This window comes from Rhinatrema bivittatum, chromosome 3, assembly GCF_901001135.1.
Source record: "Rhinatrema bivittatum chromosome 3, aRhiBiv1.1, whole genome shotgun sequence".
NCBI classification, from domain to species: domain Eukaryota; kingdom Metazoa; phylum Chordata; class Amphibia; order Gymnophiona; family Rhinatrematidae; genus Rhinatrema; species Rhinatrema bivittatum.
In genome coordinates, this window is record NC_042617.1 from 460,196,731 (window position 1) to 460,222,549 (window position 25,819).

Consider the following 25,819-nt stretch of genomic DNA (forward strand, 5'->3'; position numbering starts at 1 on the left):
ATTGCCTCGCGAGCCCCCTCAGTTGATTTTAGAGCTAATTCTAACTAGGCAGTCAACTCGCTAGGGACACGGGCAGGTACCTATTATGGCTGAATCACCCTGCTACCTTTGGAAAACATTTACAGTAAGCAAACTTGCTTTTTTCATCAATAAGCAGGGATGAATTAGCCATTACATTTGGGTAGTCCCAAGCTTAGAGTTGCAGTGGAATATTTACTAAAGAAGCCAGCCATACCTCACCATGGTGAGTGGACTACAAGGTGAACAGGCTACACAAAAAACTGCTTGCACAAATTTATTGTCACTCCTTGAAATTCTGTCCAGATAATAATGGGACGCAGAGGTGTGTACTGATGACCATGTTGCAACTTTGTAGATGTGTTCAAAAGGCATGGTTCACAGATGAGCCACTGATGTAACTATGGGTCTAACTTGGTCAGCCTTGATATAGTCTGTAATTTGTAGGCCTGCTCACTTATAGCAGTGCACAATGCAATTGGCTATTTATTTGTTTTATATATATTCTGCTTTTTCAGGAACTTCAAAGCAAATTTCAGTCAGGTACTATAAGTATTTCCCTATCCCCAGAATTTGTACTTGAGGCAACGGAGGGTTAAGTGACTTGCCCAAGGTTACAGGGAGTGACAGCAGGATGTAAATCTTGGTCTCCTTAATTTACAGCTCACTACTCTCCATCACTAAGATACCCCTCCACTAGCCAGCTGGACAGTGTTCGTTTGGCTACTGCTATGCCTAATAAGTTAGGACTGTAAGAACAAAATAGTTGAGAAGCCTGATGATGTGGCTGAGTTCTTTTATAACAAGCCAAGGCCCTTACATAGTCTAAGGTATGAAAGGCTTTCTCACCTGCATAAGCATTTAGACTTGGGAAAAATGTAAATAACATTATGGCTTAATATGGAAAGCTGAAAACATTTTGGTAGAAACTTTGGGTGGCTGCAGAGCACTATTGTTGCATCCATTGGTCTTAGACGGCTTCGCCAGACATGCCTCACCTCTATTTCAGCCTTCTCCACCAGTCTCGGGAGAATGGCGTCCATAGTGTCTCCTTGCTGCACCTGCCGGCTTCCCCAGAGTGGCTCTGGCACGGCGTTCCGCCATGTTGAACTGAGGCCTCCTAGAGCGTGCGCGCATGCCTCTCATCTTCTAGCAGTGTTGGCGTGAACCTCAGGGGCGTCCCCCTCGAGTGACGTCACTGCTTCCTCCTTCAAAAGGTTGCCCATTTGCTGACTCTCGCCGAGTTAGCAACAGATTGGATTCGCTCCTGTCTGAAGCTGCTCTGCTGCTTCTACTCTGTTGGAAGCCACCTTCGCCCTTCGGGGTCTACTAACCTGGGAACCCGCTCCTCGGGAGCCTTTTGCTTATTTCCAGGTGCCTATCCTGATACAGGTACTTGCTCCTCGAGGGCCTGTGTATCTATCCTGGTGGCTGCTCCATATTCCTCAACCTGCTGGAACACTACCTACAGCATCTGGAATTGCCCCAAAGTGCAAGTGTCTGTGAAGTGCCAGACGCGGTGCCAAGGACCCTCGTGGCACAGAGGACACCGACAGGCGCTCATCTCCAGAGGAATCCCTCACAAGAACTAACTCGGATGCCCTGCATTTCTGTGCCTGGTGGGGCACAGAGAGATCACATCAACTGCATTGGGAGGACACCAAGGAAGATGTCAAGGCAATCCAGCAAGGGTTCCAACCTGGTCAACGCAGTTGGCGCAGACATCGGTGCAGGTGCCGGCCTCAAAGGCATCAGCAAGGGCACCGGAATCAGGGAAGGCACCGGCATTGATGGCGGGGGCACCGGCTCCCGATTATGCACAGCACGATCTACCACCAGGTGTACCCGATGTTCCAACTCGGTGTCGAAAGCTTCCTATAAGAGGGCAGGCTGAGAGGGGAAGTTGGACCCAACTCCTCCTTGGGATCCTGAGGAAGGTCAATATCTGGCACCAGAATTGGTGCGGACGGCCCCAACCCACCAACATCAAGGGAGGATGGGGCCTCCTCATGTCGAGGACACTTCGTAGGCAGAACAACTAGCACCATGGTCCACACATGCCTGGTCCTGTGCGCAAACGGGGACCGGTGGCAGTGCTTACAAGACCTCCCGCGGTGCTTGGCCTGGTCTTTCTCCAGCACCAAGGATGAGGAGGACGACCCTGAAGTCTGGGACTTTGAGGAGACCAAGCCTGGACAATCCCCTGAAACCCCCTGCCCAGAGAGCTTCAGGGGAGGGGTGGTGACCAAAGAATCGAGGGTGAATGGTTCCCCTCGGTCCTTAGACGTTGACGGTGCCGACATCAGAGTAGAAGGCTCTGACTTGCCTGAGCCAAACACTTTTCCCATTTTGTCCAGCCTGGCCTGGCAGCCCCTTTGGGGTCATTTGAGTACGCAATTTGTAGCCGTGGACATCATGTGACGCCCCCAGACAGAGGATAGACACCTCATGTGAATCTGTTAGGGACATAGTTCAAGGGCACTGGAAGCACTGACAAAAGCCTGAGGCAGCCATGAGGTGCACCAGGGACCACAAAGAGCACGATGACCAGCAGACACTGAAAAACGATAATGACTCAGACCGAGAAAAAACCCAAAGGGAATCGGAGAGAGGCCCGAGCAGGATGAAAAAAAACACGAAAAACTCACTTTTTATTTTGAAGTTCTCCTGAAAAAAGCAAGAGCTCCTCCTCCGCGGAAAAGAAAAGGACTGAAGAGAGACCCCACGTGGATGCAGGGTTAGTGGCATAGGTTTTCCATGCTGAGCTCCATCTGATGATGTCACCCACATGTGAGGACTACCATCCTGCTTGTCCTAGGAGAACTGATGCATAAAAAGAGAGTAAATAGTTCAGTAATGCCTTTGGTTTGCTTGCAAAATGATCCATAGAGCTCTATTGGCACCATGTGAAAAATCATTTCCATTTAAAACTGTAAGCTCTCCTAGTGATGGCTTTCTGGCAAATACTAATATGTTCTCAACTTCCTTGGGTACGTATAATTTGGTGAACACTAAATGTTCAACATCCAAGCTGTCAAACTGAGGGTAAGGAAGGTTCAGATGAAAAAGCCTTATCCCTTCTTGAGCTAATAAGGATGGATCTGACCCGAGAGAGATCAGAATACTTTTGTACAGCTGTATTAGATCCATAAACTATACTTTTCTGGGCCATCCAGGAGCTATAAGTATCAGACAGGTTCAGTCTTTGAACATTTTTTGCACTATTCTGGTTATCGATGGTGGAAAAACATACATGAGATCTGCACTCCAGTCAAGCAAAAAAGTGTCCTGAGTGAATCAGGGTTCACTGGGAATATTGGAACAAAACATTTCCAGTTTTCTGTTTTGCTCTGAAGCAAAGAGGTCAATTGCTGGAAGTCTCCATAGATGGAACAGTCTGTTGGCCACTGATTGTTGTGGAAACTATTTCTGTGATTGAAAGAATCTGCTGAGGTGACCTACTAACATATTGGAGATCCCTGAGAAGTAGGTGTCTTGCAGAACAGCTTGATCTCAGCATGCCCTTTCCTATATCCTTATTGCATCTTGGTAGAGAGTCCATGATCCTGTGCCCGTTTGTTCACATAGAACATGGATACTTGGTTGTCAGTTTGAATGAGAAGGTTCTTTCCTTGGAAGATACAAGTGAATGTTGTGAGAATATATCTGATTGCTTTCAATTGCAGGAGGTTGATTTGAAATTGCTTTTGTGTAGATGACCAAGTTCCTTGAGAATGAAAATGCCCCATATGGGCTCCCCAACCTTTTGAAGAGGCATCCACCACCAACGTGACTTGGTGAGGGAGTAGAAGAGTGGTAATTATTCTTGAAGGAAGTAAGGGTCTAGCCACCAGCACATATCCTTTGAAATTTTCACTTTGTGGTCAAGTGTTGAGTTAGCATGTCCTACTGGGAGCACAGGCGCCACCTGCTGCTGGTTCCCTCCAGGGACAGGCTCACAGTCTTCACTCTTGCTGCTCCATACTGCAAGGCTTAGGTTTTCTTAAAGTCCTCCAGCCAGAAGAACTTTGTACCGCTCTCCCATGACATCATCTTTGGGGGACAATAAGAAGCCTGTGGTGATGCCTAAGGATTTTTATTTCCATCTGCCTGCATACAGAAGCACTGTTTAAAATTGTGCTGTGTGCCCTGCTCTGCTGCTCACCTGTACTGTCAGGTCTCATGGCTATAAGAATTCCCCCCATTACAACATGTTTGGGGACAATAAGAAGCCCGCAGAAATGTCGATGGGGCACGTGCTCTTGATGCTTATATGAAGGGACACGTACAAAGGGGCTGCCCCTTTGTACACCCCTTCGTGCACTCCAAGAGTAAGCGTGCTCTTCTTCCGGACTTTGATTAAACTATGCTAGTTTTTGGGGGTTGGTTCTTTGTTTTTATGACATTTAGGTCTTGTTTTTTCCTCATCTCAGTTTTTCATCTCAATTCGCCATGAGTTTAAGTCATGATAATTTGTTATATAATACTATTTCAGTTATTACAGGCCAGTGGCCTGTACTTAAGTCAAAATAGATATAAATACTGCTCCATTAATAGTTCTGTACTTATTCCTTGTAAGCAGCCTATTAATGCCTTTGTACTCAACATATTTCATGTCTATTTAGTCAACACGAGATCTATAAAACAAAAATAAGTTAGAAGTTTTTTATGATTTTTTGGTAGATGAGGCCCCAGATGTTCTTTGCATTATGGAATCCTGGCTGCTTGATTCTGATGATGTTCTGTTGACACAGCTTTACCAAAGCAATTATGTTTCCTTCTCAAAACCTCAAAAGTAACGGAGGAGAGGTGGTTTGTTATTTATTTGTAAAAAAGACTTGCTTATGTCAGAACACCCTCTTGCTATTGACGTTAACATCCATGTTGATGCCCTCAGTGTTCTGTGATATGTGTAGGATTTCTTTCAGCAATAAGCTTGTTAGGCTGGGAAAAGAATGCTATACTGGCCACATTACGGTGGTACTATTCAAATTAAGGAAAGGGGAGGAGTGTGGGCAGGGTTTGGGTGGAGTAATATCCTGGCAGGGCTGCGGCTGATGTTTTTCACATTATTGCTGGCAGCACCATGGGAAATAACTACACCTTTTCCTGTGGTGCTATGGGGGAGATAGCGTGCGGCACAGCCGCACCACAGCAGGCGAAACCGCACCACTGTGATATGACCGGTTGCACACTATCGCCCCAAGGCACCACGGGAAAAGGTGTATTTCCCGCGGTGCTGCCGGTGTTAATGTGAAAAACATTATCGCCTACAGCGCTACTGGGACATATTCACCCAAACTCCATGCACACTCCTGCCCTTCCCTTAATGTGAAAAGTATCACCACGATGAGGCCGGTATAGCTTTCTGTTCCCAGCCTAATGAGCTTATGGCTAAAAGCAGATACAGCTTCTATTTGGACTGAGTCATTAACAACTAGCTTAGATAGTCTTGCTCCAATTAAAGAGCTTCTCCCCTTAAATGCAACAAAATGCCATGTTTTATACCAGATCTTAGATGTCTTAAATATGAGCTACGTAAAGCGGAACATCAGTGGCATAAAACTAAGAATATGGATGATCTGACCACTTATAATTTAAACTTGGAAAAATATCGTAATTCAGTATTGTGCTCCAAAAATAATTTTATTTCTATATCAATTCAAGACGCAGGTGGTAATTCCAAACAGCTTTTTTATTTGGTTTCAAATTTATGGATGGGAACAGAAACATAAGTTATAATCGGTCTGATCAATCTCAAGAAAACTTCTTCCCTGATGACTCTGCAAATTATTTTGATGCAAAGATCTCTGATTTAAATAATACATTTTCCTCATTACCATTCCTTGGTAATTTTCAGTCTATGGATACTGTCTCATCTTGTTGGTCTGATTTTGAACTGGTTAGTTCTATTGATGATGTCCAGATAATTAGAAAGATAAATCCCTCTTCTTGTCCATTATATTCTTATGGTACTACAGTAATGAAACTCGTGATTGAAGATATTAGGGTTCCTTTGGCATCATTAATCAGTCATGTGAGACAGCCACTATGCCATCTCTTCTTTAAAAAGCCTCAACACGTTCCTTGATTAAAAAACTATCTGGTGATAGCCTGGATTTAAGCAATTACAGGCCTATCTCCTCTAATCCATTTTTAACAAAGACTATAGAGTCTGCAGCATTTAAAAGCTACAGCAATATTTAGATGATAATTCTTTATTTGACAATCATCAGTATGGTTTTAGGGCAAAATTTAGCACCAAGATACTACTGAAATCGAATTCAGATTATGTAATTATATGTATTGGCAGTGGTTCTAGTTTCATCGTTTTATTAGACTTGTGTTCTTTTGACATCCTCAATCATAAAATTCTGTGCACAAGATTAATGCAAATTGGATTAATTGGGGCGGTCCCACCATGCCTTGATACAGAGGTATTATGATATTCTCTGTTTTATGTTCTATTGCTATACCTCCTATCTTTCTGATAGATTTTTTCAAGTAAGCCTAGGTGCAGCAACCTCACCATAGACTCCTCTTAACACAGGAGTTCTACAGGGTTCATCTCTTTCGGCGACACTTTTTAACATATATCTCAGACTGCTTTGTAAACTTTTGTCTGGTCTTGGCCTCCAATATTATCTATATGCTGACAATATTCAGTTTCTGATCCCTTGCCAAAGTAATGTTAAGAGTACGTTGAGCTTACTTAATATATATCTCACTATTATCTCATTGTAGCTAGCTCACAATCAGCTGTTGCTTAATGTGGGTAAAACAGAGCTTATTCATTTGAATAGGCGAGGAAGTTTAAATTTTCCTAACATATTTTGCTTTCAAGGTTTGCAAATTAACATTTTTTGATTAAGTGCAAAACCTTGGAGTAATGTTAGATTCTAAACTTTCGTTTGCATCACATATTAAATCACTAGTAAAGACATCCTATTGGATGCTACGATGACTACAACCTTACCTTGATTTTTCTAATTTTATTATGGTTTTACAGGCTTTATTATTGTAATTCCCTATTTCTAGGATTGCCAAAATATATTTTACAATCTTTGCAGATGCTTCAGAATTCTGCCGCAAGGATCCTAACAGGTACTTCAAGGTGTGATCACATCTCTCTAGTCTTAAAATCATTGCATTGGCTACCTATAGAATTTAAAATTCAATACAAGATCTTAGTTTTAATACACAATGCCCTAAGTCATGTTGCTCCTGTCTGGCTTAACATTCTATCAAAGACCCACCACCCGGTTAGAAATTTAAGATCTGAAGAACAATATCTCTTAGATATTCCTAATTATAAAATTATACAGCTAGCAGATTTTCAAGATAAATTATTATCTGTAGCAGGAGCTGAGCTGTGGAGCAAACTACTATATAAGCAGGAATGTTCAAAGATTTTCAAGAAACACATTAAAACCCACCTGTTTGAATTTGAATTTTTTTTTTTTTTTTATATACTTTCTTTATTAAATTTTCAAAACCTTTCAACAACCAAGGTGAACTAACAAACTTCCACCACCCCTCAATACCCTGGCCCTTATTTTATTGTAAGGGTAGATGTCAGTTGTTTTTCAGTATTTTAATTTTAAGCTCATCTCTTAAGAGTTAAATTGTTTGTGTTGAATATTAATTACTTTTTAGTGTGGCTTTTTATTATGTGTTTTTGTAAGTTGTGATGATTATGTATTTTTTTTATTGTAAGCCAATCAGAATTTTAGATGATGTGGCATATAAATTTTTTAAATAAATAAAATTAAATATATGAAGCTAGGTTAGTGAGACTACATAAATTGAAGCCATCATGTAGCCCAGAACAACTAGAACTTCTTTGACTGCTGACCTCACTTCATTCACTGGCAGAGTAGCAGTGTGTTACTGCTATAGTTCATGAACTTTTCCTCCAGGAACTTGTCTAAACCTGTTCTAAATCCAGCTAGGCTAACTGCTTTCACCATATTATCTGACAACAAATTCCATAGTTTAATTGTGCACCGAGTTCAAAATATTTTTTAAATGTGCTACCCATTAGCCTCATGGAGTGTTCCCTAGTCTCAGTAATATCTGAAATGTAAATAACTGTTCATAGTTTATCAATTTCACCCCACTTATTTTATAGATCTCTATCAAATCTCCTTTCATCCATCTCCTCTTTGGGCTGAAGAGCCCTCACCTACTTAACCGTTCCTCATAGGGAACCATTCCACACCCTTTATCACTTTTGGTTGCCCTTCTCCATTCCTTTCTAGTTCCATTATATTTTTTTTATGAGATGGGGTGACTAGAACTACACACAATACTCATGGGGCGGTCCCACCATGCCTTGATACAGAGGTATTATGATATTCTCTGTTTTATGTTCTATTGCTTTCCTAATATATAACATTCTATTGCTTTTTTGATTGTCACACACAGGGCCTAAGATTTCAACATTGCCATAACCAAGTAACCATCTTCTTAAGTCACTATATTGACTTCCAATTTCCTTACACATATGGTTTAAACTTTTCTTACTCAGCTTAAATACATTCACTCTGTAGTTTATCATTCGCTCTTCTCCTATATCTTTCCCTACACCTTTCCTCATGAACTTCATTCATCGAGCAAATGGCTTTATCTGTGCCCTTCTTCCCTGCCAATTTCTGACACTGAGCTTTCCACCTTCCTGCTCCATATGCCTGGAATGTATTTCATGAGTCAGTGTCATTCTCCCTCTCTGGCCATATTCTAATCCAGTCAAATAAATCACTTTTCTGAAGTTGCAATTCAGCCTTAACCACTACTCTACAATAAATGCATTTGCCATAGACTCTTACATTGTATATTTGTCTTGAGTAGACTATAAGATACCTAGAGCATGGACTTGTGTGTGTGTGTGTGTGTGTGTGTGTGTGTGTACACCATTGTGTACATCGAATAATGCTTTACCAATTATAGTGGTTACTTTCAAAGTGCACACATGAGCACATGTGCAAGCATTTGCCAGCACACATACATGGATGCACCAATTTTATAACATGTACAAGTTTATGTCATCTTGAGTGTGTAAGGGGGATATAGTAGATGCACGCAGCAGTGCATTAGATCTATTTCCCAGTTCGCCCCAGTGAGAGAGAGGACTTCCTAAACCTCCTTCCTACCTAACTTGCCTCCCTTTTACATACTAACCCTGACCCTTAAAACCACACTTACACGCAGACCATAACAGAAGACAGTTATGCGGTTGTGGGATCCCAGCATGCGCTAGTGTGGTGTAACTGACTTCATGGTGCAGTCCCAGCCTGCCCATGCCCCACCTAGACCATGCCCATGTTCTGCCCCTTTTTCAACAAACCTTTTTTATCCCCTTATTGAGAGATATGCGTTAGCTGTGGGTCTTTTAAAATCCACACAGCATGCTTGCGTCCAAGTCACACGCGTATCTCCCGGTTTTGTCACGCACAAGCCTTTTAAGATCTACTTCTATGAGTAGTAGTAATATGTATGCTCATCTACCCAGGATTACAGAAACTAAAGAGAAAGACAGAAAGTGATAAATATCGTGCAATATCCTTCAAGTGGTCAAGCTATTATAGCTGGCAACAGGAATATGTCCTAAACAGTCTAGTATGGTACTCAAATACGGAGAGCATTAAGATTCCCTAATCCTAATCCTAGACAACCCTTACATGTATATAGGGAATCATCAAAAAAACCTTTTACTTGTGCGGCAGCGCGGCGGCACTAGCAAACAACTAATGTGGTAAAAACAGGACTGGATTTATAAACAGTGCGGCGGCGCTGGAACCTGACTTGTGCGGCAGCGCGGCGGCACTAGCAAACAACTAATGTGGTAAAAACAGGACTGGATTTATAAACAGTGTGGCGGCGCTGGAACCTGACTTGTGCGGCAGCGCGGCGGCGCTAGCAAACAACTAACGGGGAACAGACCCATGTGAAAAAACAGCAACGCTAAAGAAACAGGTTATCGAGTGCCTTTGTACAGCAGTAGCAGTTTCTGATTTGAACCCACTGACAGCGAGACTCTGCTACATCAAGGGAAGTACTTATTTCACATATTACCATACTAAAGTTTATTGCATAAATCACTAAAACTTTATAAAAATATTAAAAATAGAAAAAAGAAAAAAAAGCTTTTAAGAAAGACTACATAGAGGTTGCAGGACCAAAGATTAAAGATGACCCGATGTGGTTGAGAATACATGCATAAGATGCGTGCATACTACGGGTGTTATGACGGTCCTTAATAGAGTTAATAATAAATAATATTCAGTAACACACACATATTAAATTGAAATATTATTGTACAACGTGTTTGTTTAGCAGATTTCAATTACCCCAATATTGACTGGGTAAATGTAACATCAGGACGTGCTAGAGACATAAAGTTCCTGGATGTAATAAATGATTGCTTCATGGAGCAATTGGCTCAGGAACCAACAAGAGAGGGAGCTATTTTAGATTTAATTCTTAGTGGAACGCAGGATTTGGTGAGAGAGGTAACAGTGGTGGGGCCACTTGGCAACAGTGATCATAACATAATCAAATTTAAACTAATAACTGGAAGGGGGACAATAAGTAAATCTGCAGCTCTAACACTAAACTAAACTTTCAAAAGGGAAACTTTGATAAAATGAGGAAAATAGTTAGAAAAAAACTGAAAGGTGCAGCTGCAAAGGTTAAAAGTGTTCAACAGGCTTGGACATTGTTTAAAAATACAATCCTAGAGGCGCAGTCCATATGTATTCCACGCATTAAGAAAGGTGGAAGGAAGGCAAAACTATTACCGTCATGGTTAAAAGGTGAGGTGAAAGAGGCTATTTTAGCCAACAAAACATCCTTCAAAAATTGGAAGAAGGATCCATCTGAAGAAAATAGGATAAAACATAAGCATTGTCAAGTTAAGTGTAAAACATTGATAAGACAGGCAAAGAGAGAATTTGAAATCAAGTTGGCCATAGAGGCAAAAACTCATAATAAAAACTTTTTTAAATATATCCAAAGCAAGAAACCTGTGAGGGAGTCGGTTGGACCATTAGATGACAGAGGGGTTCAAGGGGCTCTTAGGGAAGATAAGGCCATTGCAGAAAAACTAAATGAATTATTTGCTTCCGTGTTTACTAATGAGGATTTTGGGGAGATACCAGATCCGGAGATGGTTTTCAGGGGTGATGAGTCAAACGAACTGAACAAAATCACTGTGAACATGGAAGATGTAGTAGGCCAGATTGACAAACTAAAGAGCAGCAAATCACCTGGACCGGATGGTATGCATCCTAGGGTTCTGAAGGAACTCAAAAATGAAATTTCTGATCTATTAGTTAAAATTTGTAACCTATCATTAAAATCATCCATTGTACCTGAAGACTGGAGGGTGGCCAAAGTAACCCCAATATTTAAAAAAGGCTCCAGGAGCGATCCAGGTAACTAAAGACCAGTGAGCCTGACTTCAGTGCCAGGAAAAATAGTGGAAACTATTCTCAAGGTCAAAATCGTAGAGCATATAGATAGACATGATTTAATGGAACACAGTCAACACGGATTTACCCAAGGGAAGTCTTGCCTAACAAATCTTCATTTTTTCGAAGGGGTTAATAAACATGTGGATAATGGTGAACCGGTAGATGTAGTGTATTTGGATTGTCAGAAGGCGTTTGACAAAGTCCCTCATGAGAGGTTTCTACAAAAACTAAAAAGTCATGGGATAGGAGGCGATGTCCTTTCGTGGATTACAAACTAGTTAAAAGACAAAAAACAGAGAGTAGGATTAAATGGTCAATTTTCTTAGTGGAAAAGAGTAAACAGTGGAGTGCCTCAGGGATCTGTACTTGGACCGGCGCTTTTCAATATATATATATAAATGATCTGGAAAGGAATTTGACGAGTGAGGTTATCAAATTTGCAGATGATACAAAATTATTCAGAATAGTTAAATCACAAGCAGACTGTGATTTAATGTGGACAATGTGGACAAGTGCAAGGTGTTGCTGTAGTTACACAATGTTAGGTTCCATATTAGGAGCTACCACCCAGGAAAAAGATCTAGGCATCATAGTGGATAATACTTTAAAATTGTCGGCTCAGTGTGCTGCAGCAGTCAAAAAAGCAAACAGAATGTTAGGAATTATTAGGAAGGGAATGGTTAATAAATCGGAAAATGTCATAATGCCTCTGTATCGCTCCATGGCGAGACCACACCTTGAATACTGTGTACAATTCTGGTCGCCACATCTCAAAAGGTTATAGTTGCGATGGAGAAGGTACAGAGAAGGGCAACCAAAATGATAAAGGGGATGGAACAGCTCCCCTATGAGGAAAGACTGAAGAGGTTAGGGCTGTTCAGCTTGGAGAAGAGACGGCTGAGGGGGGGATAATAGAGGTCTTTAAGATCATGAGAGGTCTTGAACAAGTAGATGTGACTCAGTTGTTTACACTTTAGAATAATAGAAGGACTAGGGGGCATTCCATGAAGTTAGCAAGTAGCACATTTAAGACTAATCAGAGAAAATTCTTTTTAACTCAACGCACAATAAAGCTCTGGAATTTGTTGCCAGAGGATGTGGTTAGTGCAGTTAGTGTAGCTGGGTCAAAAAAAAGGTTTGGATAACTTCTTGGAGGAGATGTCCATTAACGGCTATTAATCAAGTTTACTTACGGAATAGCCACTGCTATTAATTGCATCAGTCAACCTCTTCCCTTGCAGTAATGATTCTTCAACATACATCGATATAAGGGAATACTTGTGTAATGGTGTTTTTTTGTACGGTGGCTATTTTTAAGGGCAACCAATCTGTGGCTGTCCTTGTATTCGCCCCGTCTATTGCTCTTTATTATCAAAATCTTGAAGTCATGTAATTTTTCTGTCACAATTTTTTCTTTTTGGTAAAACCCCCAACTCCCTGTTGGCTGAGGCGACCCGTTAGTGAGTGAATAAATACTTATCGAGGCATCTGTCTCTGTAGCTTCTTACAGGATCGCTTCTGCTTGCCCGACATGGGCCATGTTTCGGCACAGATGTGCCTGCTTCAGGGGCTACAGGAGGGGTAGCTACTGCGTCCTGCTGGGTACACAGTGGCTGGTATATCTTCAACTAAATAAAATTCACAACGATTAATCTGTTCTTTTATACCTATTATAGCCGCAAATTACTCACTCACCATTGTCAAGTCGAAATCACTTACGTTTAAATTTGACGTGCTTCTGGCCGTGGACGACGCCTCATTTTCATGTCTGGGGCGTCTATGCCTTTTCTGTGCTTTTATACTTACCGTGGGCTCCCTCCCGCTCTCTTCACGGAACCGAGGCTGACTCAGGTGAACTGTGTTACGGTACTGCGGACCTGACGGGAAACTAGACTCTCTCACGTCCGCTTGCAGTCTTGGAAAAAAGGGGCGTGTTGGTTGACTCTTAGGCGTGGTGTGGCTAGAATTGTTTAGGCGTTGATAAGTAGTGAGGATTTATATTGGGATTGATCGCAGTGCGCTGCACCGATCTTAGCACGCATAGATGTAAACTCCTACTAAAAAGTCTTCGGTTCTTACTATTAATATACAGCTCTAACCCATTTCATGAATTCTTACTCGAAAGCTTCCAATCTATGTGTGGGGTGCTAGCTGTATCTGTGCCCTTTGGATTGCCACCTTTATGTGTACGATATATTAACTCCTATTTTCCATGTCTCCTTAATTTCAAAATACTTCCTTCTATATCCTAAGGTGTGCATTCTATGCATTTGATAGTCCTAAATACCCCTTCGATTTATAATGCGGACCTGGCGGGGGACTAAACTCTCTCTCGTCCGCTTACAGCTGTGATCCACATTTAAGATTCACTAGTCAACATGATTCACATACCATTGCTTTTCTGGATATCCAGATTTCATTGACAGATCAAGGGTTTCACTTTACCATTTTTAGAAAACCCACAGATCGCAATACCTTATTGCATTATTCATCATTTCACCCGAACCACCTAAGAGACAATTTACCAATAGGTCAATTTCTACGCTTAAGGAGATTGTGTTCAACTACAGCAGAATTCAAGGTACAGTCAGATGACATGTCTAAGAGGTTCTTACAAAGAGGATATCCGGCTGCAGTAGTAAGGAGAGCATATAAGAGGGCGAGATGGGCCAACAGAGATTTACTCCTCACACCTAAAATCCCACAGAAAAATGAAAGGATGGTATGTGTTCTCCCATACACACCACAAACACAGATGCTGAAAAAAAGTATCCTAAGACATTGGTCTCTCCTACAGATTCATCCAAGCTTTCGGGAAAAACCAATGTTTGCTCTGACTAAGGCGAAAAATTTAAAGGACCTTATGGTTCACTCTAACCTGTTACCTACAAGAGTAGAGCACATTAACCAGCAAGGCAGCCACAAGAAATGCGGGAAATGTAGCGCTTGCAGCCATGTATATGAAGGCACTTCACTCATAATACCAGGTAGAAAAACCTTTTATTTTCAACATGAGTACAGCTGTGATTCAACACAAGTCATATATGCTCTCTGGTGTTCCTGCCATAAAATATACATAGGCAAAACTATGAGAAAGCTCAAAAACAGAATTCAGGAGCATGTCAGCCGTCTGAGACATCAGGTTGAAGGGGCACCCCTCACTGACCACTGGCGAGAGTTGGGCCATACACCAGAGGACTTTCAAGTAGCAGTGATATTTCAGCTTCACATACATCCAAGAGGTGGAGATCTGAATCTCAAATTGCTTCAAATGGAACAGAAATTTATCTACACATGGGATACTACAGCCCCCAAAGGGCTTAACCGTGAAATTGACTGGACAGTTTTTTCATAAACAGTTACAGCCACGGAGCAGCTCAGTAGCATATACCCTTACACAAGTTCCATAAAGCAGCTTAGAAATAAGATAGGAGTGAGCAGGGACACTGAAAGATGGATTAAGTTGACATATACGGGAACAGACCAATAAAGTACGGTAACTTGATAAAGTATAGCAACCTAATAAAGCGCAACAGATAGGGCTCGTGTTGGTGACGCAAATGATACTAACCATGGCGATACTAACCATGGCAGTACATTAGTATATTACAAGTCAGATATCAGCTTGGTTTGAAGATTATAGTAAGAGTGGATAGACCGCGAGATAGGCGTGCCCTAAGCGCTGTGATCTCCCTGACAAGACACAATATTATTGTAAGGAATCTGGGACACATCCCAGCAGTCACAACCTAAGGCACGCCCACAAGCTGGATCGCACGCCCATTGTCTCTCAGACAGTAAGCGGACGAGAGAGAGTTTAGTCCCCCGCCAGGTCCGCATTATAGAATGCACACCTTAGGATATAGAAGGAAGTATTTTGAAATTAAGGAGACATGGAAAATAGGAGTTAATATATCGTACACATAAAGGTGGCAATCCAAAGGGCACAGATACAGCTAGCACCCCACACATAGATTGGAAGCTTTCGAGTAAGAATTCATGAAATGGGTTAGAGCTGTATATTAATAGTAAGAACCGAAGACTTTTTAGTAGGAGTTTACATCTATGCATGCTAAGATCGGTGCAGCGCACTGCGATCAATCCCAACATAAATCCTCACTACTTATCAACGCCTAAACAATTCTAGCCACACCACGCCTAAGAGTCAACCAACACGCCCCTTTTTTCCAAGACTGCAAGCGGACGTGAGAGAGTCTAGTTTCCCGTCAGGTCCGCAGTACCGTAACACAGTTCACCTGAGTCAGCCTCGGTTCCATGAAGAGAGCGGGAGGGAGCCCACGGTAAGTATAAAAGCACAGAATAGGCATAGACGCCCCAGACATGAAAATGAGGCGTCGTCCACGGCCAGAAGCACGTCAAATTTAAACGTAAGTGATTTCGACTTGACAATGGTGAGTGAGTAATTTGCGGCTATAATAGGTATAAAAGAACAGATTAATCGTTGTGAATTTTATTTAGTTGAAGATATACCAGCCACTGTGTACCCAGCAGGACGCAGTAGCTACCCCTCCTGTAGCCCCTGAAGCAGGCACATCTGTGCCGAAACATGGCCCATGTCGGGCAAGCAGAAGCGATCCTGTAAGAAGCTACAGAGACAGATGCCTCGATAAGTATTTATTCACTCACTAACGGGTCGCCTCAGCCAACAGGGAGTTGGGGGTTTTACCAAAAAGAAAAAATTGTGACAGAAAAATTACATGACTTCAAGATTTTGATAATAAAGAGCAATAGACGGGGCGAATACAAGGACAGCCACAGATTGGTTGCCCTTAAAAATAGCCACCGTACAAAAAAACACCATTACACAAGTATTCCCTTATATCGATGTATGTTGAAGATTAATTGCATCAGTAGCATGGGATCTTCTTAGTGTTTGGATAATTGCCAGGTTCTTGTGGCCTGGTTTGGCCTCTGTTGGAAACAGGATGCTGGGCTTGATGGACCCTTGGTCTGACCCAGCATGGCAATTTCTTATGTTTTTATGTTCAGGCAACAACCAACAAGGACTGAATTACATAGTCTATGTAAACAAATAAGCATGGGTGTAGCTTGTTTGTTACGGCGGTTACTACCCCAAATCAATTAAGCCTGATACTTCATTGGAATACATATCCAGCGCAGCTCACAGCTTCAATGGCAGGGGGGAATGAAGAAAGGAGGATTTATATTCAGACAACAACCAACAAGGACTGAATTGTACAGGCTGGGTAAACAAATAAGTGTAGGAGTAGCTTGCTTATTGCAGCAATTACTACCCCTAACCAATTAAGCTAGTTACTTCACTTAGATGCAGCTCTAGCACTGCTCTCTACAATCAATGGCAGGGGTGGAATGTAACTAGAACCAAAAAGTTACACTAACAAGGGCCAAGAGTAACAGATAAGTATGAGAAAAAATAAATAAGCGTGAAAGCTTGCTGGGCAGACTGGATGGGCCGTTTGGTCGTCTTCTGCTGTCATTTCTATGTTTCTAGCTATGTATCTATGTTTCTATATTATCTGAGAGAGTAAATATCCAATTTACATTAACTTGCTCAAGGCCTTTCATGATTTTGTAGACCTCTTTCATATCCACCCTCCTTAGTCATCTCTTCTCCAAACCTAATCGCTCTAACTTCCTTAGCCTTACCTCATAGAGCAGCTCTTCCATGCCACTTATCATTTTGGTCACCCTTCTCTGCACTTTCTCCAATGCAATTATATCTTTTTTTGAGATGCGGCAACCAGAACTGCACGCAGTACTGAAGATGCGCTCTCACCATGGAGCGATACAGAGGCATTATGACATCCATTGTTTTATTTGCTATTCCCTTCTTATTAATTCCTAACATTCTATTTGATTTTTTGATCGCCACAGCACACTGCGCCGATGATTTCAATTTATTTATTATTTACTATGACACCTAGATCTCTTTCCTAGGTGGTAACTCCTAAGATAGAACCTAACATCGTGTAACTACAGCAAGGGTTATTTTTCCGTATATGCAACACTTTGCACTTGCCCACGTTAAATTTCATCTGCCATATGGAAGCCCAATCTTCCAGTCTCGCAAGGTCCTCTTGCAATTTATCACAATCCGCTTGAGATTCAATTATTCCGCATAATTTTGTATCATCTGTAAATTTGATCACCTCACTCATCGTAAAACTTTCCAGATCATTTATAAATATATTAAAAAGCAACGGTCCAAGTAGAAATCCCTAAGGAACTCCACTGTTTACCTTTTTTCCACTGTGAAAACAGACCATTTAATCCTAAGCTCTGTTTCTTGACTTTTAACCAGCTTGCAATTCACAAACGGACATCGCCTCCTACCTCATTGCCTACTACGTATGTTATTGTGTTCAGATATAAGTTCTTTTAACACAACATGTGTGTGTTTTAATTCACTAAAGCTGATTAATATCCTCCCAACAGAAATTTTTCTGTCCTATTTTGAGTAGATAAAGCCTTTCATTCCAGTAGTAGCAACATTTTTTAATCTCTTCCCCCTGAAATCACTGAGATATTAATATAGAAATGACATTTCAATTACTTGTTGTAAATTACATATGTTTTCATTCTGAGTAACTCTTTCACAGCTGTTCTAATTTGCTTTCAAAATATCTCCCAAGAGGATGAGACTCGCATTCATCTGGAACTAAGTCCATAAACTGTAATACAAAACACTAACATTTATTCAACTCTGTAAGCATGTGAAGTGTTCAAGATGCATTATACAACTCAAAGGTTTTCTCAAATCAATGTGTTTACTTCATTAAAGTGAATAAGCAAATAAACAGCAATCCTCAAAAAAAAAAAATTTCAAACACAATAAAATCAATCCTCTGCATTCAAAGGACAGATTTTTCTACAGTTATGCTGCTGCATGTATACAGATGCATTTAAGTAAGTTTTGAATTTCAATTTTATAGGTAAACTATCAAGAATTTTACATTGTGTACTTTGTGACTGGCATCATAAATGAACTTTATGCTGTTTCAAGCAGTCATAAAGCTAAAATTATAAAATACTATTTACTATTCAACTAGGCTATTAATTTATTTCTCAAGCAAAGTTAATATTTAAATACCTTTGCATTACCAAATATGGGTTTCTGCTCCTACAATATCTCCAGCAATCCTACTGTACCCACATGGGGAATGGGCGCACAAGTCGAGCTTACGAGCGCAGACCGAATTTTAAAAGCAGTCCAGATGCATGCATATCTCATTCAATTCCAAAAAGGGGTGTGTTCTGGGCAGGGTGTGAGCATTCCAGAGCGTGGCCAAGAGATGCCCAAATCCAGTGCCACATAAGTTTATTTCTGCTATTGACGAGGTGTAACTTCAAAAATAAAACATACTAGCCATTTCTAGCATGTTTAAAGGGTCTGGTGTAAGTGGTGGGGAGTGCAGGCTATTAAACCAGAGTGGTTTAGGAGAACTAAACCACTGGTTTAATAGCCTGCACTTAATAGCATACTGGTGGACAAACTGGTGAAATTGGCAAAGATATGGACACATGCCTGTTATAAAATATACTGACTTATGCAGTAGAATCAGGATATGTGCCTAGGTGCACACATTTAAAATTGGGCGCACATGCATACATCCAGTGTATTTTATAACATTTGTACACGTTTTAAAATCACCATGCCACTGGGCGCATGCTGACACACATGCAACATGTACCCGTAGGCCAATATGAAAGCTACCAACCTTGTTTAGGGGTGAGGGGTATTAATCAATTATTCTTGAATTGACAAAATGTCAATCAAATACACACACATCTGTGATCGAAACATGTCTTATGCTAAAAGTCACAGTATAAACAAGACATCCTTATGGTTGCATGTGTGCATCTGTTGTACAATATTTTGGAAATAGTGCAGGTTATGAACTCTAAAAACTATTTTACAAATTTAAGCATTTTAAAGTAAACCTGAATTATGAAACTCTGAATGATTCTAGATACATTCTGAAAGATTCCTGCAGTCTGGAGCAGACATGTCAGATGCAATAATGTTTGTTTATATAACATTTTTATTTTTTATCTATGTATTTAAACTTATTTTATTACAAATTTCCCATAAAATTGTCTCTATCTTTTTGATATGATTGATGACACTGTATTTTTAAATTTTACCTTGTGTTATGAGAGAGCCATAGTCAGTACATTTTTTAAATTTTTCTTCCATCAATAAACTAAGTACCAAATATATATTTAGTGACTGTCTTCGGAACAAATTGGATGTAAGCACTTCATTAGTGTGCTGTATAAAATTATAGCAAATTTCAGTATTTAACAATTACAAGTTGTTTTTCCCCAAATTATAACACATTGATCTCTTAAGCCTTCTGAAATACAGAATACAAAAGTATCACTATTTTCAGGCTCAAAGAAGCTTAAGAACATCTCATTACCTATACTAAATTATACAGAAGCTTTAAATACAATGCTTTAATAGGAAAAGCAGAGTTGCTTACCTGTAACAGATGTTACCCAGGACAGCAGAATGTAGACCTCACATATGGGTGACGTCACTGGATGGAGCCTATCACGGAAAGCTTTCTGTCACAGTTTCTAGAAACTTTTGACTGGCACACAGGGCCCACTGAGCATGCCCAGCATGCCATGATCCCTACAGCCACAGGGGTCTCCCTTCAGTCTCATTTGTAGCAATGAGTGTGAGCGAAAAACTAAAATAATAAAACGTTTCGGACCCAACTCCACAGGGGTGGCGGGTGGGTTTTGTGAGGACTACATCCTGCTGTCCTGGGATAACACCTGCTACAGGTAAGCAATTCTGCTTTATCCCAGGACAAGCAGGATGGTAGTCCTCACATATGGGTGATTAGCAAGCTACAGGCTGACTCATGTTTTTTTTCAGGTCAGTGGCATGCAACTCGTGCAACAGGCACAACAACTGGGGTGCCATAGACTATGATGAGGCAGCCTGAATAACAGCAGGAGGTTGTGGAAGGAGTTGGGTATTATACTGGAAATAGGTTTTTCAAGACAGATTGTCCAAAGGCAGAGTCTTGACATCCTTCCTTATCTAAGCAGTAGTGAGCTGCAAATGTGTGAAGAGAACTTCAAGTCGCAGCTTTGCAGATGTCAGCAATCAGTACTGAACAGTAGTGTGAAACTGAGGTTGACATAGCCCTTACTTTACTCATCCCTGGAGAGGAAGGCCTGCTTTCTCATAGCAGAATTTGATACAGTCTGCTAGCCAGTTGGAGAGAGTTTGTTTGCCCACTGCAACTCCTGGTTTGTTTTTGTCAAAAGAAACAAAGAGTTGGGAGGATTTTCTATGGACTGCAGTGCAGTCTAGGTAAAATGCGAGTGCACGTTTACAGTCCAAGGTGTGTAAAACCTCTCTCGCCCTGGTTAGAGTGAGGCCTTGGGAAAAAAGTGGGCAAGACTATAAACCGATTCAAGTGGCAGGTAGTAACCACCTTGGGAAGGAATTTAGGATGAGCACGTAGGACCACTCAGTCATGTAGCAATCTGGTATAGGGTGAGTATGTGACAAGTGCCTGTAACTCTCTGACCCTCCTAGCTGATGTAATGGCTACTAGGAAAAGGACTTTCCATGTAAGAAACTTTACATCACAGGAATGCAAAGGCTCAAACGGGGATCGCATGAGCCTTGTAAGCACTACATTTAGATCCCATTCAGTAACCGGTAGTCGAATGGGAGGTTAAGCTGAAGTAAGCCCCTCATAAACTGACTCACTGTTGTACTGTTATTGGGGCATCCCCTATTCCTTTGTGGTATGCCACAATGGCACTCAGGTGAACACATACCGAATTTGTCTGGAGACCAGAATCTGAGAGGTGCCATAAATAGTCTAATAGAGATGGAGTGGGGCAAGAAAAAGGGTCAATACTTTTTTGATTGCACCAGTTGGTAAATCTAGTCCACTTACAATGGTAAGATTTACGTGTGGAAAGCTTTCGTGAAGCTACGAGAACCTGAGAGACTTGAGTTGAAAGACTGAGAGGTTGTAGGATCAAGCTTTCAACATCCAAGCTGTTAGGGCAAGGGTTTGTAGGTTGGGATGGCGTGACATGCCTTGGTTCTGAGTTAGAAGAGTGGGCGCTGTGCCCAGGTGAATTGGTTCTCTGATCGAGAGGTCGAGGAGTATGGGAAACCATACTTGTCGAGGCCAGTACGGGGCTATGAAGATCATTGACCCTCTGTTCTTTTGCAGCTTCACGAGAATTTTGGCTATGAGTGGAACCGGAGGATATGCATATAGAAGTCCTTTGTTCCAGGGGTGAGCAAAGGCGTCCCTGTTGAACGTCTGTCGACGGCTGTGGAGGGAGCAGAAGCCTTCCACTTTGTGGTTCAGTTTGGATGCAAAGAGGTCAATGGTTGGTTGACCCCAGCGGTGAAAGATTTCGCTCACTACACAGAGATCCAGAGACCATTCGAGGGGTTGGAAACGTCGACTGAGACTGTCCGCTAGGACATTTTGTATGCCTGCTAGATAAGTGGCACTGAGATGCATAGAGTGTGTTAGGGCCCAGGCCCAAATCTGCACTGCTTCTTGACACAGCAGATAAGAGCCTGTGTCTCCCTGTTTGTTTATGTACCACATTGCTACTGTGTTGTCTGTTTGTATCAGCACAGTCTTGTGTGAGAGGCAGTCTTTGAAGGCATGAAGGGCATAGCGTATCGCTCGAAGTTCTAGAAAGTTGATTTGAGACTTTGATTCGAGAGGCGTCCACGTACCTTGCGTTTGGAGATTGTTGATGTGAGCTCCCCAACCCAAGGTTGATGCATCTGTGGTCAAGGTTACTTGAGGAGCTGGTTGCTGGAACAATAGACAGCTTGCAAGGCAGGTTGGTTTGTCCACACAGCGAACTGAGACACGTAACTGGTTGGTGACTCGTGTTAGGGACGATAGTGGCTGAAGAGTTTGGAGCCAATGAGATTTTAAAGTCCACTGAGTCCTTCTCATGGCTAATTTCACCATAGGGGTAACGTGGACTATAGATGCCATGTGGCCCAGTAGTGTAAGAAATTGATGTGCAGAGGCTACTTTGCACATGCTTAGGTATTTTGCAAGTTTTACTCCTGGAGGAATTCTGCGCAAAAAAATTTAAAATTCTGCGCACAAAAACCAAAAATTCTGCAAAATTCTGCAAACTTTATATTGGTCAAAATAACACAATTTACATGACAGTCTTTAAGTAATTACATTTTAAATTATTACAGAAAAATAGTTATTACTTAAAGTTGCAGAATTTTAAAAATTTTGAGCAGAAATTCCCTAGAAATTCACTGTAAGTGTCCCTTCCACATACACACACCCTCATATAGGTTCCCTCACTCTCTCGCACACACATCCCCTCATACAGGGCCTTCTCTCTTGCATACACACCCACACAAGCTCCCTTTCTCTTTCACACATGTTTCCTCACACAGCCCTTCACACAGGCTCTGTCTCACACATACACAATCCCTTCACACAGGCTAGCACCCTCACATACACACAATCCCTTTTTCATTCCCAATCTCTCACACACCTACACACGCCTTCACAATCTCTTCACATAGGCTCCCTCTCTCTGAAACCCACACTCAAGCATCCCCCCCACTCCCCTCTTACCAACCAAGCTGTCTCTCACCCTCCCCCACATCCCTCTCCTCATATAGGCTTCCCTTTCTGAAACTCACACTCAAGCATCCCCCCACTCCCCCTCTTACTAACCAAGCTGTCTCTCACCCTCCCCCACACCCCCTTCTCCTCTCTCACACACACATTCTCTCACCGCATCCCCCGCCCCTCATATAGGCTCCCTCTCTGAAACCCACTCAAGCATCCCCCCCACCCAAGCTCTCTTACCTCCCATGCTCTCTCTCACTCTCCCCACCCACCCTCTCTTACCTCCCATGCTCTCTCACACTCTCCCCACCCCCTTACCAACCATGCTCTCTGTCACCCTCCCCTCTCTCAAACACACATTCTCTCTCACCGGCATCCCCCCATGCTCTCTCTCATCCTCTCCTCCCCTCTCTGACACACATTCTCCCTCACCAGCGTGCTGTTCGCGACGAAGATGAAGGCCCGGGGCGCCGTTTGCAGCGAAAAGGGAAGGCCCCCGTGTACCGCGAACAGCATGCCAGGCCTTCATCTTCACCGCGAATGAAGCACGTCCCGCGGCACACAGGGGTCTTTGCTTTTCGCCGCTAACAGCATGCCGGGCCTTCATTTTCGCTGTGAATGGAGCGTGTGCCGCGGGACACGCTCCGTTCGCAGCATGCCGGGGTCTCCTCTGCTATTTTCTGCGCAGAATTTGGCAATGCTGCACAGGCGGGGGGGGGGGGGGGGGTGATTCTGCACAAATTCTGCGTTCCGCAGTAGCGCAGAATTCCCCCAGGAGTACAGTTTTGCCAGGTTGTATGCACAGTCGCTCGGAAGGAAAGCCTTTGCGACTGTGGTGTCTAGGTCTACTCCGATAAAGGTGAGGAGCTGAGACAGGTTCATATGTGATTTCTGATAGTTGATTAGAAATCCCAGGGAATGCAACAGAGTGATGGTGCATTTTAAGGCAGCGAGAGCTCCTTGCTTGGACTGACTCCTGATGAGCCAATCGTCCAGGTAGGGAAAAACGTGAATGCTGTTCTTTCTTAGAAATGCAGCAGCTACTGCTAGGCATTTTGTGAACACCTGAGGTGCTGAAGCCAGTCCGAATGGTAGAACTCGGTATTGGAAATGTTTTTGCCCCACTATAAATCGTAGATATTTTTGATGTTGTGGGGAAATGGGAATGTGAGCACTGACTTCTTGAAGGTCCAGAGAACAGAGCCAATCTCCTTGTTGCAATAAGGGAAGAATGGTCCGTAGGGAAACCATTCTGAATTTTTCCTTTTGAAGAAATTTACTGAGATTGCGGAGGTCTAGGATGGGGCGGAGACCACCTGTTTTCTTTGGAATTAGAAAATAGCAGGAGTAGAACCCTCTGCCTTGTTGAGACTGGGGAACGGTTTCAATGGCTCTGGTAGTCAGCAGGGTGGAGAGTTCTAACTCTAGTTGAGAGGTCTGAATGTTGTGTGACCACAGTGGAGTGGGTGGGAAATCCGGAGGTATCGTGCGAAATTTAAGACAGTATCCTCGGTTCAAGATGGCTAACAACCACTGATCTGTGGTGATAAGGCCCCAGTTCTGAATGAAATAATGGAGACGACCTCCTATAAGCAAGTCTGGTCTGGGATTGTTGGAGTGGCTGCTGCTCTCTGGGAATATTTCAAAACCCAGATGCTGGTCTCTCTTGCGGGGCTGGTTGAGTTCTGGTTTGTTTGGTTTGGCGTGGACATCCCCTTTGAGGTGTTCGTGAAGTTAGCACGGTTGATGCTGGTGGCTAGTATCTAAGAGATCGGTAGAAGGGTTTTCTAGTATCCCTTCTGATGGGTTTCCTAGCTAAGGAGGAATGCTCAGATGGTAATTTTGAGAGCTGGCGTAGTGTCTCATGATGATCTTTAAGTTGTGAGATAGCATCCTGAATCTTTTTACCGAAGAGGTTGTCTCCGGTGCATGGAAGATCTGCTAATTTATCTTGGACTTCTGATCTAAGATCTGAAGCCTTTAACCAAGCCCATCTTCTTGCACTGATTCCAGTAGCAGACATGCGTGCAGAGGTTTCAAAAGAATCATATGCTGCACGGACCTCGTGCTTCCCTGACTCAAGGCCTTTTTGAATAATGGCATTAAGTGGCTCTTTGTGTTGTTGTGGGAGATTATCTATAACGTCTTGAACCTGCTTCCACAAGTTTCTTTGATATTGTGTCATGTAGAGTTGATAGGCTGCGATACATGACACTAGCATCGAGCCTTGGAAAATTTTTCGGCCTAAGACATCGAGGAATTTTTTATCTTTTCCTGGAGGTGCAGAAGAATGAGGGTTCTGCTTCCTGACCTTCTTTTGCGCATTGAGACCTCGGTCCTATTTTTCAAGAGGTGATCGCACCGTTGCCAGTTAAGTAACAGTTTCCCATCTAGAGATATATGTTGACTGTTTGTTATGTTGTATTTATTTCCCGTTTAGAATCATCAGACTCCTGAAGAAGCAGCCGGTAGGCTGCGAAACACGGCCGCTGTCGAGTCGGCACCTCAGACACTGACTACGAGAATAAGTCGTCATGATATCAATTGTATGAATGGAATTCAATAGAGTGTTTGAGACTTGAATTTATTATTTCATCCTACTAAAGCAGTTGCTCTAACTTTATGCACTGGGAAACTACCGCTAGAGAATGTTGCATATTGATATTTTGCTGGAATAGTTTTTTTGACATTTTGCTGGAACAGTTT

At 42.2% G+C, this 25,819-nt stretch overlaps 1 protein-coding gene across 1 annotated transcript in view; it reads right to left on the bottom strand.

The window, feature by feature from the left end:
- The window catches only part of NBAS (neuroblastoma amplified sequence), a 1,239,997-nt gene that overhangs the window by 781,119 nt on the left and 433,059 nt on the right, over nt 1–25,819 (bottom strand). The gene's annotated exons all lie outside the window — the stretch shown is intronic.